The following is an 8,142-nucleotide window of genomic DNA, read 5'->3' as shown; positions in this document are numbered from 1 at the left end:
TTGGGAGAGCAGTAGACTGAAGATCTAAAGGTCCCTGGTTCAATCCCGGGTTTAGGCACATTTTGAACTTCTGCTTTGCATGCCACAAATGCTATTTGGAGTCAACTTATATTGACGTTGTTTATAATGATCAAAACCTTTTATCAAGCTGATCGATAAGACAACCATTTCAACATATTTTTTACATTCTGTCTTTCTGTCAAACTTGCTTCCACCTCTCTTGTATTCAACTTTACCTGCTTTATTTGCCAATTCTTCCTTTAATTGAAAGTAAAGCTTTGCCTGCATCAGCCTCGAGTTCCCCTTATACAAAACTGTTAGTAGTCAGATGACCTAGTTTGCCTACCCTCGCCATATAGGTCTGTGTGTCTGAGTATAAGTCCATTCATAGTTTACAAACATCTTCTAACTAACTTGGCTCCTAAAAAGGAAATTCACCCATCAGACCAATTTAGCTGCTGAATAATATTGGACAATTTAACACATAACTGCACATGCAGATAGAATGACCAGGGTCTGCATTTATCTTTAACAATTATCAAAAATACAACAGAAAGCCAAAATGGCCAGCTGGATTAAATAGCTCAGTCGGGAGAGTGTTAGATTGAAAATCTAAAAGTCCCTTGTTCAATGCTGGGTTTCGGAAAAGTCTGAGAGGTTTCTTGCTTCTCACAAAGTATTTCTTGGTATCAGCTCAAGTTTTTCTTTCTTTATTTATCAAAATATTTGATCAACTGATCGACAACATGATCAATTCAACATAGAATTGTCTTTCTGTCCTCCTACTAAATTTGCTTCCACCTCTCTTGCATTCAGCTTCGACTACAAATGTTTCCTATTTTATGCTTTTTTGTAAAGTAAACTCTTGTCTGCATCAGCTTCCACTTCTCCTTGAACACAGATTTCAGTATTCAGATGACATAGCTTACCTACTCAGGCCAAATACCTCTGTGTAATATGGTGCTAGTCCATTCAGAGTAAAAAAAAAAGCTACCTAACCTGGATCCGAAAAATGCTATTTACCTATTGCACCCGTTAACTGATGAATGATACAGGACATCTTAAAACATAGCTCTAGCATGAGGATGAGCATCTATTTTCTTGGGAAGTTTAAAAGAAAGGATGAAGACCCAAACTACCAGCAGGCTGAAATAGCTCAGTTGGGAGAGCGTTAGAGTGAAGATCTAAAGGTCCCTGGTTCAATCCCGGGTTTTGGCACAATTTCAACTTCTGCTTTTCATGTCACAAAAGCTGTTTGGAGTTAAATCAAAGCTCTTCTTTATCAAAACCTTTCATCAATCTGATCAACAACACAATCAATTCAACATATTATTTACTTTCTGTCTTCCTTTCAAACTTGCTTCCACCTCTCTTGTATTCAACTATGCCTCATTTATTTGCAACTTCTTGCTTTATTTTAAAGTAAAGCTTTGCCTGCATCAGCCTCCAATTCCCCTTATACAAAACTGTCAGTAGTCAGATGACATAGCGTGTACACCCTGGCCATATAGGTCTGTGTTTCAGAGTATAAGTCAATTCAGAGTTTAGAAAAAAAATTCTACCTACCTTGTCCCCTAAAAAGGATATTCACACATCAGACCAAGTTACCTGCTGAATGATACTGGACACTTTAAAACATAACTATAAACGAAAATAGAATGACCAGGTTCTGTATGTATCGTCTACAATTATTAATAATACATCAGGAGGCCACAGGGACTTGTTGGCTGAAATATCTCAGTTGGGAGATCGTTAGACTGAAGAGCTTAAGGTACCTGATTCAATCCTGACTTTCAGCACAGTGCGAGGGGATCCTACATTCTTGCAAAATATTTCTTGAAATCAGCTCTGTTTTTTTCTACTTTATTTCTCAAAATATTTTATCAACTGATCAACAACATGATAACTTCAACAAAAAGTTGTCTTTCTGTCCTCCTTCTAAACTTGCTTCCACCTCTCTTGCCATCAGCTTTGATGACGAATTTATCCCATTTCATACTTTTTTCAAAGTAAACTCTTGTCTGCATCAGCTTTCACTTCTCCTTGAACAAAGTTGTCAGTATTGAGATGACATAGCTTACCTACTCAGGCGACATACGTCTGTGTAATACAGTGCTGGTCCACTCAGAGTTTTAAAAGAAAAACGACCTAACATTTATCCCAAAAACGCTACTCACCCATTTCACCAGTTAGCTGCTGAACAATGCAGGACACATTAAAACACAGCTCTAACCTCAGATTGAAAATCCAGGTTCTGCATCTCTGTTCTGGGATTGTTCAAAAAAAGAGGCTGAATACTATAGCTGCTGGCAGGCCGAAATAGCTCAGTTGGGAGAGCGTTAGACTGAAGATCTAAAGATCCCGGGTTTCGGCACATTTTGAACTTCTGCTTTGCATGCCACAAAGACTATTTTGAGTCAACTCATATTGACTTTGTTTATAATGATCAAAACCTTTTATCAAGATAATCGACAATACAATTAATTCAACATATTATTTACTTTCTGTCTTTCTTTCAAACTTGCTTCCACCTCTCTTGTATTCAACTTTGCCTCCTTTATTTCCCAATTCTTCCTTTAATTGAAAGTAAAGCTTTGCCTGCATCAGCCTCGAGTTCCCCTTATACAAAACTGTTAGTAGTCAGATGACCTAGCTTGCCGACCCTCGCCATATAGGTCTGTGTTTCTGAGTATAAGTCCATTCATAGTTTACAAACATCATCTAACTAACTTGGCTCCTAAAAAGGAAATTCACCCATCAGACCAATTTAGCTACTGAATAATACTGGACAATTTAACACATAACTGCACATGCAGATAGAGTGACCAGGTTCTGCATTTATCTTTAACAATTATAAAAAATACAACAGAAAGCCAAAATTGCCAGCTGGATGAAATAGCTCAGTTGGGAGAGCAGTAGACTGAAGATCTAAAGGTCCCTGGTTCAATCCCGGGTTTAGGCACATTTTGAACTTCTGCTTTGCATGCCACAAATGCTATTTGGAGTCAACTCATATTGACGTTGTTTATAATGATCAAAACCTTTTATCAAGCTGATCGATAAGACAACCATTTCAACATATTTTTTACATTCTGTCTTTCTGTCAAACTTGCTTCCACCTCTCTTGTATTCAACTTTACCTGCTTTATTTGCCAATTCTTCCTTTAATTGAAAGTAAAGCTTTGCCTGCATCAGCCTCGAGTTCCCCTTATACAAAACTGTTAGTAGTCAGATGACCTAGTTTGCCTACCCTCGCCATATAGGTCTGTGTCTCTGAGTATAAGTCCATTCATAGTTTACAAACATCTTCTAACTAACTTGGCTCCTAAAAAGGAAATTCACCCATCAGACCAATTTAGCTGCTGAATAATATTGGACAATTTAACACATAACTGCACATGCAGATAGAATGACCAGGGTCTGCATTTATCTTTAACAATTATCAAAAATACAACAGAAAGCCAAAATGGCCAGCTGGATGAAATAGCTCAGTTGGGAGAGTGTTAGATTGAAAATCTAAAAGTCCCTTGTTCAATGCTGGGTTTCGGAAAAGTCTGAGAGGTTTCTTGCTTCTCACAAAATATTTCTTGGTATCAGCTCAAGTTTTTCTTTCTTTATTTATCAAAATATTTGATCAACTAATCGACAACATGATCAATTCAACATAGAATTGTCTTTCTCTCCTCCTTCTAAATTTGCTTCCACCTCTCTTGCATTCAGCTTCGACTACAAATGTTTCCTATTTCATGCTTTTTTGTAAAGTAAACTCTTGTCTGCATCAGCTTCCACTTCTCCTTGAACACAGATTTCAGTATTCAGATGACATAGCTTACCTACTCAGGCCAAATACCTCTGTGTAATATGGTGCTAGTCCATTCAGAGTAAAAAAAAAAGCTACCTAACCTGGATCCGAAAAATGCTATTTACCTATTGCACCCGTTAACTGATGAATGATACAGGACATCTTAAAACATAGCTCTAGCATGAGGTTGAGCATCTATTTTCTTGGGAAGTTTAAAAGAAAGGATGAAGACCCAAACTACCAGCAGGCCGAAATAGCTCAGTTGGGAGAGCGTTAGACTGAAGATCTAAAGGTCCCTGGTTCAATCCCGGGTTTCGGCACAATTTCAACTTCTGCTTTTCATGTCACAAAAGCTGTTTGGAGTTAAATCAACGCTCTTCTTTATCAAAACCTTTTATCAATCTGATCAACAACACAATCAATTCAACATATTATTTACTTTCTGTCTTCTTTTCAAACTTGCTTCCACCTCTCTTGTATTCAACTATGCCTCATTTATTTGAAACTTCTTGCTTTATTTTAAAGTAAAGCTTTGCCTGCATCAGCCTCCAATTCCCCTTATACAAAACTGTCAGTAGTCAGATGACATAGCTTGTACACCCTGGCCATATAGGTCTGTGTTTCAGAGTATAAGTCAATTCAGAGTTTAGAAAAAAAAATTCTACCTACATTGTCCCCTAAAAAGGATATTCACTCATCAGACCAAGTTACCTGCTGAATGATACTGGACACTTTAACACATAACTATAAACGAAAATAGAATGACCAGGTTCTGTATGTATCGTCTACAATTATTAATAATACATCAGGAGGCCACAGGGACTTGTTGGCTGAAATATCTCAGTTGGGAGATCGTTAGACTGAAGAGCTTAAGGTACCTGATTCAATCCTGACTTTCAGCACAGTGCGAGGGGATTCTACATTCTTGCAAAATATTTCTTGAAATCAGCTCTAGTTTTTTTCTTTATTTCTCAAAATATTTTATCAACTGATCAACAACATGATAACTTCAACAAAAAGTTGTCTTTCTGTCCTCCTTCTAAACTTGCTTCCACCTCTCTTGCCATCAGCTTTGATGACGAATTTATCCCATTTTATACTTTTTTCAAAGTAAACTCTTGTCTGCATCAGCTTTCACTTCTCCTTGAACAAAGTTGTCAGTATTGAGATGACATAGCTTACCTACTCAGGCGACATACGTCTGTGTAATACAGTGCTGGTCCACTGAGAGTTTTAAAAGAAAAACGACCTAACATTTATCCCAAAAACGCTACTCACCCATTTCACCAGTTAGCTGCTGAACAATGCAGGACACATTAAAACACAGCTCTAACCTCAGATTGAAAATCCAGGTTCTGCATCTCTGTTCTGGGATTGTTAAAAAAAAAAGAGGCTGAATACTATAGCTGCTGGCAAGCCGAAATAGCTCAGTTGGGAGAGCGTTAGACTGAAGATCTAAAGGTCCCTGGTTCGATCCCGGGTTTCGGCTTATTTTGAACTTCTGCTTTGCATGCCACAAAGACTATTTTGAGTCAACTCATATTGACTTTGTTTATAATGATCAAAACCTTTTATCAAGATAATCGACAATACAATTAATTCAACATATTATTTACTTTCTGTCTTTCTTTCAAACTTGCTTCCACCTCTCTTGTATTCAACTTTGCCTCCTTTATTTCCCAATTCTTCCTTTAATTGAAAGTAAAGCTTTGCCTGCATCAGCCTCCAGTTCCCCTTATACAAAACTGTTAGTAGTCAGATGACCTAGCTTGCTGACCCTCGCCATATAGGTCTGTGTTTCTGAGTATAAGTCCATTCATAGTTTACAAACATCATCTAACTAACTTGGCTCCTAAAAAGGAAATTCACCCATCAGACCAATTTAGCTACTGAATAATACTGGACAATTTAACACATAACTGCACATGCAGATAGAGTGACCAGGTTCTGCATTTTTCTTTAACAATTATAAAAAATACAACAGAAAGCCAAAATTGCCAGCTGGATGAATTAGCTCAGTTGGGAGAGCAGTAGACTGAAGATCTAAAGGTCCCTGGTTCAATCCCGGGTTTAGGCACATTTTGAACTTCTGCTTTGCATGCCACAAATGCTATTTGGAGTCAACTCATATTGACGTTGTTTATAATGATCAAAACCTTTTATCAAGCTGATCGATAAGACAACCATTTCAACATATTTTTTACATTCTGTCTTTCTGTCAAACTTGCTTCCACCTCTCTTGTATTCAACTTTACCTGCTTTATTTGCCAATTCTTCCTTTAATTGAAAGTAAAGCTTTGCCTGCATCAGCCTCGAGTTCCCCTTATACAAAACTGTTAGTAGTCAGATGACCTAGTTTGCCTACCCTCGCCATATAGGTCTGTGTGTCTGAGTATAAGTCCATTCATAGTTTACAAACATCTTCTAACTAACTTGGCTCCTAAAAAGGAAATTCACCCATCAGACCAATTTAGCTGCTGAATAATATTGGACAATTTAACACATAACTGCACATGCAGATAGAATGACCAGGGTCTGCATTTATCTTTAACAATTATCAAAAATACAACAGAAAGCCAAAATGGCCAGCTGGATGAAATAGCTCAGTCGGGAGAGTGTTAGATTGAAAATCTAAAAGTCCCTTGTTCAATGCTGGGTTTCGGAAAAGTCTGAGAGGTTTCTTGCTTCTCACAAAATATTTCTTGGTATCAGCTCAAGTTTTTCTTTCTTTATTTATCAAAATATTTGATCAACTGATCGACAACATGATCAATTCAACATAGAATTGTCTTTCTGTCCTCCTTCTAAATTTGCTTCCACCTCTCTTGCATTCAGCTTCGACTACAAATGTTTCCTATTTCATGCTTTTTTGTAAAGTAAACTCTTGTCTGCATCAGCTTCCACTTCTCCTTGAACACAGATTTCAGTATTCAGATGACATAGCTTACCTACTCAGGCCAAATACCTCTGTGTAATATGGTGCTAGTCCATTCAGAGTAAAAAAAAAAGCTACCTAACCTGGATCCGAAAAATGCTATTTACCTATTGCACCCGTTAACTGATGAATGATACAGGACATCTTAAAACCTAGCTCTAGCATGAGGTTGAGCATCTATTTTCTTGGGAAGTTTAAAAGAAAGGATGAAGACCCAAACTACCAGCAGGCTGAAATAGCTCAGTTGGGAGAGCGTTAGACTGAAAATCTAAAGGTCGCTGGTTCAATCCCGGGTTTCGGCACAATTTCAACTTCTGCTTTTCATGTCACAAAAGCTGTTTGGAGTTAAATCAACGCTCTTCTTTATCAAAACCTTTTATCAATCTGATCAACAACACAATCAATTCAACATATTATTTACTTTCTGTCTTCCTTTCAGACTTGCTTCCACCTCTCTTGTATTCAACTATGCCTCATTTATTTGCAACTTCTTGCTTTATTTTAAAGTAAAGCTTTGCCTGCATCAGCCTCCAATTCCCCTTATACAAAACTGTCAGTAGTCAGATGACATAGCTTGTACACCCTGGCCATATAGGTCTGTGTTTCAGAGTATAAGTCAATTTAGAGTTTAGAAAAAAAAATTCTACCTACCTTGTCCCCTAAAAAGGATATTCACTCATCAGACCAAGTTACCTGCTGAATGATACTGGACACTTTAACACATAACTATAAACGAAAATAGAATGACCAGGTTCTGTATGTATCGTCTACAATTATTAATAATACATCAGGAGGCCACAGGGACTTGTTGGCTGAAATATCTCAGTTGGGAGATCGTTAGACTGAAGAGCTTAAGGTACCTGATTCAATCCTGACTTTCAGCACAGTGCGAGGGGATCCTACATTCTTGCAAAATATTTCTTGAAATCAGCTCTATTTTTTTTTTCTTTATTTCTCAAAATATTTTATCAACTGATCAACAACATGATAACTTCAACAAAAAGTTGTCTTTCTGTCCTCCTTCTAAACTTGCTTCCACCTCTCTTGCCATCAACTTTGATGACGAATTTATCCCATTTTATACTTTTTTCAAAGTAAACTCTTGTCTGCATCAGCTTTCACTTCTCCTTGAACAAAGTTGTCAGTATTGAGATGACATAGCTTACCTACTCAGGCGACATACGTCTGTGTAATACAGTGCTGGTCCACTCAGAGTTTTAAAAGAAAAACGACCTAACATTTATCCCAAAAACGCTACTCACCCATTTCACCAGTTAGCTGCTGAACAATGCAGGACACATTAAAACACAGCTCTAACCTCAGATTGAAAATCCAGGTTCTGCATCTCTGTTCTGGGATTGTTCAAAAAAAGAGGCTGAATACTATAGCTGCTGGCAGGCCGAAA

General features: G+C 37.5%; 2 non-coding genes across 2 annotated transcripts; both read left to right on the top strand.

The window, feature by feature from the left end:
• The first annotated feature begins 4,049 nt into the window (after window positions 1-4,049).
• On the top strand, window positions 4,050-4,122 carry TRNAF-GAA (transfer RNA phenylalanine (anticodon GAA)). Its single transcript has one exon. It is a non-coding gene; the product is annotated as a tRNA-Phe (tRNA).
• Window positions 4,123-5,218: 1,096 nt separating this feature from the next.
• Window positions 5,219-5,291, top strand: TRNAF-GAA (transfer RNA phenylalanine (anticodon GAA)). The gene has a single exon. It is a non-coding gene; the product is annotated as a tRNA-Phe (tRNA).
• The last annotated feature ends 2,851 nt before the right edge of the window (window positions 5,292-8,142 follow it).

Source organism: Triturus cristatus, chromosome 8 (genome assembly GCF_964204655.1).
Source record: "Triturus cristatus chromosome 8, aTriCri1.1, whole genome shotgun sequence".
Lineage (NCBI taxonomy): Eukaryota > Metazoa > Chordata > Amphibia > Caudata > Salamandridae > Triturus > Triturus cristatus.
Note: the sequence above shows the minus strand (reverse complement) of the source record. Positions and strands in the feature narration are given on the sequence as shown.